Source organism: Pygocentrus nattereri, chromosome 9 (assembly GCF_015220715.1).
Source record: "Pygocentrus nattereri isolate fPygNat1 chromosome 9, fPygNat1.pri, whole genome shotgun sequence".
In the NCBI taxonomy this organism is placed as follows: domain Eukaryota; kingdom Metazoa; phylum Chordata; class Actinopteri; order Characiformes; family Serrasalmidae; genus Pygocentrus; species Pygocentrus nattereri.
Window position 1 is genome coordinate 6433160 of NC_051219.1, and position 12473 is coordinate 6445632.

The window sequence follows — 12473 nt, forward strand, 5'->3', positions numbered from 1 at the left end:
GACTGCCATAGCCCCGCCCCCAGGGTGAATGCGGTCTTCTCCCTAGCCTCTGCCGCCAGCTCCACTTGCCAGTACCCACTCCGCAAGTCCAGCGAGTCCACCTTATCAAGGGCATCGTCGATAAGAGGCAGTGGGTACGAGTCCGCTTTGGTGGCCGCGTTGAGGTGGCGACAGTCGACACAGAAATGCCAGCTGCCGTCTTTCTTTTTCACCAGCACCACAGGGGCTGCCCATGGGCTATTGGATGGCTCGATGACTCCGCTCTCGGCCATTTCCTTCAGTTTCTGCTCAGCTGCTTGCTGCTTTGCAATGGGGAGGCGGTGCACACGTAGTCGAATGGGTGCAGTGGAGCCCGTGTCGATCTGGTGCTGCACAAGACTTGTCCGGGTGCAATCCTCCTCCCGGGCCGCGAACGCATCCAAGTTTGCCTGCAACAGTGCCCACAGCCGCCAGCTTTGCTCCTCCGTGAGCCCCTCGCTGCTGCGGCGCCACAGTTCCCTCACCGCCTCTGGCGTGCTCTGGCTGGGGATCTTTTCGGGGAGCGGGGTTACACCCTCACCTTCAAGCTGTGTCTGTTCAGGCTCGGCCAGCCTCTGGTCCCTGGCCTGTACGCTGGCAGTCGCCGCTACACGGTCTTGCTCAGCAGTAGGAAATGCCGCAAGCAGAACGCACGTCCTCCCCAGTATTAGCGCTGCAGCGGGGATGTCCAGGACCGCGCCCAGGGCCTTGAGGAAGTCCAGCCCGAGTATGCACGCATCGCGGATGGGAGCGAGGCAGAACTCGTGCTGCAGGGTCCTCTTGACTAGCCCCACGCACAGTCTTTTCTTCCCTCCCATCTTAATTCTTTCCCCGGTTACTGACCTCAGCACGGTGTCGGTGGGTTCCCATGCCACAACGGCATTCTCTCAGAGCAAGCGCAGTGTGCCGGGCCAGAGTCAGAGTCCGTGTCCTGTGCCCAGCCTCCCCACCACCAGTTCTCGCTCGAGGGTGTTGGCTGTCAGGGGCACCCCATGCCTCACTGGGGGGCCCCGAACTCGTTTCGCGCCGGCTCTGGGGCGCGACACTGGCTGGGCTTGTGTCCGCGTTTTTTACAGTGGCAGCATCGGATGGGGCTTCCACCTGCGGCTCTTGCTGGCCCTAGCGCTGGGTGAGCTTGACATGTCATCGGCTCGTCCTCCTCCTCTCCCTCGAATTGGTAACAGGCAGCAGGCCTTACGTCCTTCAGGATGAGCTCCGCTCTCTCTGCTTCCTCCACCGCTTGGCTGAGTGAGGTGACTTTGCTCAGCCCGACGTGCCGCTGGAGGCTACCAGGTGCTAGCGCATTGAAAAATGCGTCTACCGCGAGCTCGTCCCACACGCTGGCCGAGAAATCGGGGTAGGTTTGTCTAACCAGCGTGCGAAGCTCGACTGCAAGGACACCCAGTCTTTCTCCCTTTCCGCGCCTCCTCTCTCTCAACTGTTGCCGCAAGACCTGGACTGCGGGGACCTTCCCAAAGTGCTGACGGATTGTCGCTTTGAGGGCCTCCAGGTTCCCGTGTTCCTCCACCGGAAGGTCCACCAGGGCTTGCAGCGCTTTGCCCTCCAGCGCTAAGCATAACCTGGTAGCCTGGATCGTCACTGGGGACCACCCGTAGTGTCTTGCCACCACTCCCAGCTGTGCTTCATACGGCTCCCATGCGGCCTCTCCATTGTAATGGGTCAGGTTGATACTTGCTGCCGTCAAAGCGAGGGGGGCGTGGCTCTGCCCGTGACGTTCGCCGTCATCCAGCCTCAGCTCAACGCTGCCGTCCAACCGCCGACGGTGGCGCTCGTCGGTAATCAGCCGAACTCGGGGCTGGCTAGCCCCGTCGGGCAGGGTTGCGTCGGCGTAACGCCCGGCCCCCACTTTGCACGTGCCGCCACTCTCTCGCTGGGTCTCTCCCGCGCCCAGCTTCAGGATTCTCTGCTCCAGTTGGTCTATCTCGGCCACCATATCCCACTTCTGACACCATTGTGACGACCGGCGGTGAGACTCAGAGGCAGGAAACATGTTTATTGCCAACAGTCTACTCAGGCTTTAGCAACGCTCAGTAACACTGAGATTAATATCTGATCATCACTGAGATTAATAACTGATCATCACATTGGTTTATCAGTCTACTCAGGCTTTAGCAGAGCTCAGTAACACTGAGATTAATAACTGATCATCACATTGATTTATCAGTCTACTCAGGCTTTAGCAGAACTCAGTTACACTGAGATTAATAACTGATCACATTGATTTATCAGTCTACTCAGGCTTTAGCAGAGCTCAGTAACACCATGATTAATAACTGATCATCACATTGATTTATCAGTCTACTCAGGCTTTAGCAGCGCTCAGTAACACTGAGATTAATAACTGATCACATTGATTTGTCAGTCTACTCAGGATTTAGCAGAGCTCAGTAACACTGAGATTAATAATTGATCATCACATTGATTTATAAGTCTACTCAGACTTTAGCAGAGCTCAGTAACCCTGAGATTATTAACCGATCACATTGATTTATCAGTCTACTCAGGCTTTAGCAGAGCTCAGTAACACTGAGATTAATAAGCGATCACATTGATTTATCAGTCTATTCAGGCTTTAGCAGAGCTCAGTAACCCTGAGATTAATAACTGATCACATTGATTTATCAGTCTACTCAGACTTTAGCAGAGCTCAGTAACGCTGAGATTAATAACTGATCACATTGATTTAACAGTCTACTCAGGCTTTAGCAGAGCTCAGTAACACTGAGATTAATAACTGATCACATTGATTTATCAGTCTACTCAGGCTTTAGCAGAGCTCAGTAACGCTGAGATTAATAACTGATTACACTGATTTATCAGTCTACTCAGGCTTTAGCAGAGCTCAGTAACCCTGAGATTAATAACTGATCATCACATTGATTTATCAGTCTACACAGGCTTTAGCAGAGCTCAGTAACACTGAGACTAATAACTGATCACAATGATTTATCAGTCTATTCAGGCTTTAGCAGAGCTCAGTAACACTGAGATTAATAACTGATCATCACATTGATTTATTCGTCTACTCAGGCTTTAGCAGAGCTCAGTAACACTGAGATTAATAACTGATCATTACATTGATTTATCAGTCTACTCAGGCTTTAGCAGAGCCTAGTAACACTGAGATTAATAACTGATCACAATGATTTATCAGTCTACTCAGGCTTTAGCAGGAACTTTGCATGTTGTGCGCTAATTTCAAAATAATTTGTAAACAAGCATTGATGGCGTTTTTTAAAAAAAAAAACTTTACATATTTTTTAATTTAATGGGTAAGTATTCTACATGTATTGTCCTAAACATGTCAAAATGACCTGCATTCTGAATATTGCCTTAATAGAATGTAGTTTGGACTGAATATGGGTACTTAATTTCTATGTGCTGAATACATTTTCTCAATTCCTGTGTTCCACTACTTTCCAAACCTGTTGATTATACAAATTTAAACAGAGTTCACACAGAACTTTATTCATACAGAGAATGGCATGCTGCAGGTACAATCCAGTAATTAGTGAATGGCCTGATTTTTGGAATTACTCTAATTGACAGAGCATGACATTCATGTAAGAAAATGATCTACCTTAAAATGCAGCATTCTCTATGACTTCCTCTTATCCAAACAAAGCAGAGAAGACTGAAGTAAAAAAAGAAAATATTTAGGTTTTCTCCATCTTTTAATGTATCGATTAAATCAATTTAAAAAGATTTATCACATTTATACACTGCTCAAAAAAATAAAGGGAACACGTGAACAACACAATATAACTCAAAGTAAATCAAACTTCTGTGAAATCAAACTGTCCACTTAGGAAGCAACACTGATTGACAATCAATTTCACAGCTGTTGTGCAAATGGAACAGACAACAGGTGGAAATCAGTGGCTCAGGTAGTGCAGCTCATCCAGGATGGCACATCAATGCGAGCTGTGGCAAGAAGGTTTGCTGTGTCTGTCAGCGTAGTGTCCAGAGGCTGGAGGCGCTACCAGAAGACAGGCCAGTACACCAGGAGACGTGGAGGAGGCCGTAGGAGGGCAACAACCCAGCAGCAGGACCGCTACCTCCGCCTTTGTGCAAGGAGGAACAGGAGGAGCACTGCCAGAGCCCTGCAAAATGACCTCCAGCAGGCCACAAATGTGCATGTGTCTGCACAAACGGTTAGAAACCGACTCCATGAGGATGGTATGAAGGCCCGAAGTCCACAGATGGGGCTCACAGCCCAACACTGTGCAGGACGCTTGGCATTTGCCAGAGAACACCAGGATTGGCAAATTCTCCACTGGCGCCCTGTAGTCTTCACAGATGAAAGCAGGTTCACACTGAGCACATGTGACAGACGTGACAGAGTCTGGAGACGCCGTGGAGAGTGATCTGCTGCCTGCAACATCCTTCAGCATGACCGGTTTGGCAGTGGGTCAGTAAGGTGTGGGGTGGTATTTCTTTGGAGGGCCGCACAGCCCTCCATGTGCTCGCCAGAGGTAGCCTGACTGCCATTAGGTACCGAGATGAGATCCTCAGACCGCTTGTGAGACCATATGCTGGTGCGGTTGGCCCTGGGTTCCTCCTAATGCAGGACAATGCTAGACCTCATGTGGCTGGAGTGTGTCAGCAGTTCCTGCAAGATGAAGGCATTGAAGCTATGGACTGGCCCGCCCGTTCCCCAGACCTGAATCTGATTGAGCACATCTGGGACATCATGTCTCGCTCCATCCACCAACGTCACGTTGCACCACAGACTGTCCAGGAGTTGGCGGATGCTTTAGTCTAGGTCTGGGAGGAGATCCCTAAGGAGACCAACCGTCACCTCATCAGGAGCATGCCCAGGCGTTGTAGGGAGGTCATACAGGCACGTGGAGGCCACACACAACACTGAGCCTCATTTTGACTTGTTTTAAGGACATCACATCAAAGTTGGATCAGCCTGTCGTGTGTGACTCCAAATCCAGGCCTCCATTGGTTAATAAATTTGATTTCCATTGATGATTTTTGAGTGATTTTGTTGTCAGCACATTCAATTTTGTACAGAATAAAGTATTCAATGAGAATATTTCATTCATTCAGATCTAGGATGTGTTATTTGAGTGTTCCCTCCCTTATTTTTTTGAGCAGTGTATGATTTAATAAAACATTCACATTTTTAATGTATTGTATGTCACCTTTATTTTCTCTTACATGTAGCACACACAGTCTAATTACAGGTTTTGAAGATCACTAAAGTGCAGTTCTTTAGGGATTATGGAGAGAATTTTTGAAACCTAATTCCATCCAGGATGTCTGGATATGAGAATAAAAGATTAAATGTAACTTGCAGTTTTCACTGTGTTAATCAATCGTGTCATAATTCCAGTTATGAGGACCTCATGCACTGCTTGAACTTGACTGAATTTGTGATTCAGACATCCATGAGCTCTGTTTGATGTGTTACATCAGTACAAACAAATTATCTATTTTCCAGGTGATGTTTCTCAAAGATGTTACAGAATTTTAATATTCTTTCTGATTATGGATTTGGACCATGTGTCGTAGAAGCAAGCAGTCTTTGCTCATGTTGCTTTTGTAGGCAAAGAATCCCCCACAGGCCACAAGACAAAAGCACGATCAGATAAAAAAAGAGTCCATGTGACATAATGAAAATGAAAGGATGGAAAGGTTTTTTTTTTTAAACTGACTACTTTTCCCCTCCCCAAGGCAGGCAAGAGCAGATGCCATTATCGAAGTGTGATATTCTCTAAGTATGTCCAGCAGTACTGATCCTGGATCAGTTCTGCTTCACTACGTAGTGATGGAGGTCTGTAAAAAGTGAAGCAGGTGTGTGTGTTTCTTATAGATCTTAGAGAAGCTCAGACTGTTCTTTTTGATTTTAATATTCTTTCTGATACGTATTTCGACCATGTGTCACAGAAGGAAGTGGATCTCAGATTAGAGAGAGTCCATGTGACGCAGTGAAAGTGAAAGCATTTGGTGGAAGCTTGTTTTTAATACTGCCTACATCTCCCCTCCCCCAGCCAAGCACGAGGATGCCATTATATGAGGAGTGAATCAGAGTCTTTTAAACCTGGAGTCGAGCTCCACCACTCGGTGCTACATTCACCCAGACAGAGAAATGAAAGTACAACATCAAAGCCCCTCCCCCCCCAGGCGAGCTGGAGGACGCCATTACCTAAGAGTGATATTCTCTAAGCATGTCCAGCAGTGCTGATCCTGGATCAGTGCTGGTTCTCTACGTAGTGCTCCAGGCCTGTAAGGAGTGATGCAGATCTGATCCTGGATCTGCTGTAATGTTTCTGAGATGCTCTGTGAACCTGTGCAGCTTCTCAGTCCACAAAATGGCTGCAATCAACTTTGACCTATATGAGTCCTGATTTTTCATTTGTACTTTCTGCCTCATATTTCCATAAACCTCAGAACTTTGGCCTTACTTTTGAATTTTCATGAAATACATATTAAAAACCCATTTTTCATGTTCAATCTAATCTAAGAAGTATGAACAATATATGTTATATTCTGTTCCTGAAAGGCTCTTCAGTCACTAATGCACAGTGTAAAAAGTGCACAATGTGGAGGACAGTTTAAGTTTCCAGGTTAAAACACAATTAATCAAGGAAAAGACTCCCATTAAACCAACACATTTCTCTTTTAAAACTTCCCGTACTAGGAAACGTTTGTGGATCTAAAGGCAGAGCTGTCCTGCTTCAAATGTAAGCACAGAGTTCTTCTAGTGTAGTTCCTGCTACAATCTGGCATCGTCCACCACTTTGTCCAATCAGTACACGACTGATTAGCATGACTGAAGAGCAGCTTTACTCCATGTCTTTATATTTGATCATAGAAGCCACACATTTAAACTCACACTCCACACAGAGCTTCACACTGAAACTGACCTGCTGCTGTTAGACTTCAGTACTCAGTGAAAGGCCTTTCCATATCAGAAAACTATCTACACTAAAATTCAGCACACTAAGATGAAGCATGGCTGAAGTACTTCATGAGCTCTTCATGGCCAAGTTGGTTATGAAATACCACCTGCAACAAACACAAAAACACCCAAACACCACACAACCCAGAAAGAAGTCTGGACTACAGAAAAATGAATTAAAGTTCTACATCTTTGTCGTGTTTCTTGTGATTAACACACGCAGTAAAATAAAAATGCTCAGAGAGAGTCGTTCCATGGACAGTGTTTGTTTCTTACTGCACCTTCTTCAGATTAAAGCTCAGTGGTATCAATGCGCTGATCCATCACACACTGTAACATAATTACTCAGGTTTGTTCAACTCAGAGCTGATTACCATTTAACACAACATCTTCTTAAGCTTAGCCATCTAAAAATGCTTTATTATGTTAATGAACATTGCTAGAACTTTTACATGTTTAATGCAGATTCTTTTAGCTTTGATGAATGTTTTCTCCAACATGATGTCCATCTAACTGTATCACACAGTCTTTCTGCAGATCATGAGGATCACTAATGTGCAGATCTTTGCGGACTATCTGGAGGCTTTTTGAAGCCTAATTTCATCAAGTCAGTCTGGATATGAAACTAAGGGACGATGTGTAACTTATTTAGTGTGTCTTCATTCCAGTTTTAAGCAACTCATTCAATCACTGCTTAAACGTGACTGAATCTGTAATCTTTGCAGGAGAAATGACTGATTTATTTTCCAGGTGATGTTTCTTAAAGGCTGTGATGGACTGGTGACCTGTGCAGGGTGTATCCTGCCTTTTGCCCAATGACAGCTGGGACAGGCTCCAGCACCCCATGACCCAGAGGGAGAAGTGGCTTAGAGGGTGTGTGTGTGTGTTTTTCTGTGACTGTGTGTGTGTGTGTGTGTGTTTCTTATAGATCTTAAAGAAGCTCAAATGCTTCTTTTTGATTTTATTATTCTTTCTGATCTGTATTTGGACCATGTCTCACAGAAGGAAGCGGTCTTTGTTCATGTTGCCTTTTAAGGCACAGAATCCCCCACAGGCCCGAAGACTAAAAGCATGATCAGATTAGAGAGAGTCCCTGTGATGCAGTGAAAGTGAAAGCATTTATTTTTGCTTTCAAAGTATTATTTTATTTTTGCATTTTCATAAAATACATATTAAAAACCCATTTTTCATGTTTAATCACTTTACCTACTTTTATAAGTAGAAATAAAAAGTAATTGTTGTTGTAAAGTGTAGAGATTTCAGTCACTCTCTCTCTGCTACAGACCCAGAAGCCCAGCAGACACAGGCCTGCTGTAGACCGTTAGTGGTTTCCTCTAGCTGTTTCCTGTTTGTGCTTTGTTCATTTTGAATCCAGCTTAACCCTTTATTGGACAATCTCGCCTCAAGGCAGCAAACACATTTTCCTCACTTTACAATAGCATTATCTGGATTTAAAGACAATGACATGGTTAATAATGAAGGGAAGAGTTTGGGTATGTCAACAAAAAGCATGTTCCTGGTCATACTATCACTTAGTGGTGATTTAAAAATATCTTTTTTAAGATCCAGTATCTTGGTTGTTATGAGAATTTGCAGAAATATGTTCTTTTGCCTGGAAGCGACAGTGTGCAACAGTGGAATTGGATTTAACCAATCACCAGCCAGGGGTCTCTTCTTCAGGAAACACGCCTCTTTATCATTTCTTCCCATTGTTGCACAATCTTGCCTCAAGGCAACATACAATGGCAGTGGTCATTGCGGTGGTCGTGCAGTAGAGGGTTAATAACTAATACACACACAAGAATTTTGAATTTGAATCTGACACTCATTTCACTGAAACTGCAGTCAAGAATCGGTTCAATCAACTGAATCAATCCACTAGGAGCTGATTTGGCGCTCTATTTTAGGATTTGTTTGTGAATCTGTGCATGTGTAAATACCGTATATAATACACTAATCCAGCCAGGACTCGGTCATTTGTTCAGGTGTTTCATCTCTGCCTTTTTGAAGGACATTTGTTTGTTCCAGAAACTCAACAAGACTGAATTTCTCCATTAGATCCAGTAAAGAACCATTTTATTAGAGAACTTACAACCACGTCCAGCACTGAGAAAAACTGTAAGTGAAAGAAATTTAGGTTGGACATTTAAGCCACTGTGGTAAAGCTGGTTTGATGTAGAACTTCAGTGATGTTTAAGACAGTCCTCTAAATTTGGAGATCCAAGCATTATCACCTAGAAAAAGGTAGAGAGAAAATAACAAGCAGATTCACATTATCACACACACACACACACACACACACACGCACACACACGCACACACACAGTCACAGAATAACACACGCACACACACAAACACACACATATATACACACACACACACTCATATATACAACTACACACACAATCATAACACACACAATGATACATGCCCCTAGATACACACACTCACACACAGTTATTCATATACCTACACACACACATTCATACATACACCTACACACACACCTGCACAAACACACTCATACATACACCTACACACACACACTCATGCACACACACATACACTCATAAACACACACACTCAAACATACCCCTACACACACAAACTGAAATACACCTAGACACAAAAACACACATTCAAACATACACCTATACACATACCTACACACACACTCAAATGTACACCTACACAAACACACACACACTTGAATATGCACCTACACACACACACACACTCTCAAACATACACCTACACATACACACAATTCACACACATTCATACCTAGACCCTCACCCACACGCACACTCACATACAAATGTATACATATCACTACACACACAGACACAAATTCACTCATAAATACAGCTACACACACTCATACATACACCTACACACATACAGTCACACACACTAATACATATAACTACACACACAATTATAACACACACAATCATACATACACATAGACACACACACTCACACACAGTTATACATATACCTACACACACACACACACACACACACACACTAACACACAGACACAGACACTCAAATGTACACCTACATACACAAACACAGAAACACACATTCAAACATACACCTACACACACACCTACACACACAATCAAATATAAACTTCACCTACACACATACACACACACACATACATTCAAACATACACCTACACCTACACACAAACACACACACACAAACACTCAAATATGCACCTATACACACTCAAATATACACCTACACACACACACACACAAACTCAATACACCAACACACACAATGTTTCTGAGATGCTTTTGTGAACCACAGCAGATTCTCAATCCTCAATCTCAAAATGGCTGAGATCATACAGGACTTTAAACTCATCATTTTTCTTTTTTTTAAGGATAGTCACTGTATATTCAACTCTATAAAAACATAAATCTAACTAACAATCATTTTCTTCTGCATGAGAATACACATTTTATATACAGTTGTGATCAAATTTATTCAACCCCCAATGCTGTGAAGGGTTTTATGGAATTCAGTGCACATTTGTAATTGCGTTCATAATTAAATCTTACAAGGACTTGTTAAAGAACTAAATGCAACTAAAATAGCATCACTTGTTTTTGTCATAAAGTATTAAATGGCCTTTTTGTGATTTCTTCATTGACAATTATTCAACCCCTTTACGACTACCACTCTTAAGAACAGAGGTTCATTCCAGTGTTTTCAATCAGGTATTAAAACCACCTGTGGATGTCAACGAGCAGCAATCAAGCATAATAAGCACCAATTAGGCTTATTTAAAAGGACTGTGATACTCAGCTCCTTCTAGACATCTACTGGTGTGTTTACAAGCATGGTGAAGGCAAGAGAATGGTCCCAGAAGACACGAGAAGAGGTTATTTCTCCTCACAAGAATGGCAGTGGATATAAGAAGATTGTGAAGTTGTTAAATATTCCAAGAGACACTATCGGAAGTATCATTCGCAAGTTCAAGTTAAAGGGCACAGTGGAAACGCTGCCTGGTCGTGGCAGAAAGATGATCCTGCCCGCGACTGCTGTGCGCTACTTGAAGCGTAATGTGGAGAAAAATCCCCGCGTGACTGCTAAGGAACTGAAAAAAGACCTGTCAGATGTGGGCACCAAAGTTTCAGCTCAGACAATAAGGCGCGCACTGCATAACGAAGATCTCCATGCCAGAACTCCCAGGCGCACCCCCTTGCTGACTCCAAAGAACAAGAAAAGTCGACTGCAGTATGCCAAAAGTCATGTGGACAAGCCACAAAAGTTTTGGGACAGTGTACTGTGGTCAGATGAAATTACATTAGAACTGTTTGGGCCAATGGACCAGCGCTATGTTTGGAGGAGGAAGAACCAGGCTTATGAACAAAAGAACACCTTGCCTACTGTGAAGCATGGCAGGGGGTCAATTATGCTTTGGGGCTGTTTTGCTTCTAATGGTACAGGAAAGCTTGCAGGATATGCAAGTGCAGGGTACCATGAATTCCCTTCAGTACCAGGAGATCTTGGAGGAAAATGTGATGGAGTCAGTCACAAACCTGCGGCTTGGGAGATGTTGGACCTTTCAACAGGACAGTGATCCGAAGCACACATCCAAGTCCACTAGAGCATGGTTGAAGATGAAAGGCTGGAACATTCTAGAGTGGGACCTAAAGAAGGCAGTTGCAGCACGCAAGCCTAAGAATGTGACTGAACTGGAGGCTTTTGCCCATGAAGAATGGGCTAAGATACCCATAGGTCGCTGCAAGACACTTCTGTCAAGCTATGTTTCACGCTTGAAAGATGTCATAACTGGAAAAGGATGTTGTACTAAGTACTAAAAAATAATGTCACTAGGGGGTTGAATAAAACTGATAATGATGTGAGCACAGAAAATACATTTGTGGTTATTTCATCATAAATGTTATGTTATATTTGTCTAATTTATAAGTGCCTCTATGATATAATTGTAAATAAGATCAATGTCAAACTGGCCAAAACACTTTATTTCAGTAGGGGTTGAATAAATTTGATCACAACTGTATACTCTGAAGATGTTTCTGAAACACATGTAAGCGATCATCTAAAAATTACATGATATGAAGGATACTGTAAGTTTTATTTCCCAAGTATTTCATTTGATGACAGCAATACATCTCTTGTGGTAAAGACAGTGTCTTTGATTAAGCCAATTCCACATGCCCAGCTGTTGTGCTTTTTCCATTTCTCCATCTCTTGGCTCAATTTTAGTATACTGATTTGTGGCCTACATGCTAATGCAGTAATTAGGTATAGAGGCCTACCTCAAAAATATGAACTTTTACTGTCTCTAAAGTATCGTGGTGGAACTTGTGTTATGGACTCATCAGACAATACATGTCATCACAACTAATTAATTGCATGCATGTCATAATATAGGCCTAAATAAACATTCATAAACATTAAATTAAGGGCATTAATTTAGGGCTGCTTTATCTGATAATATGAGGCCCATGCAAAGCGAAGGACAGCTGCCCTG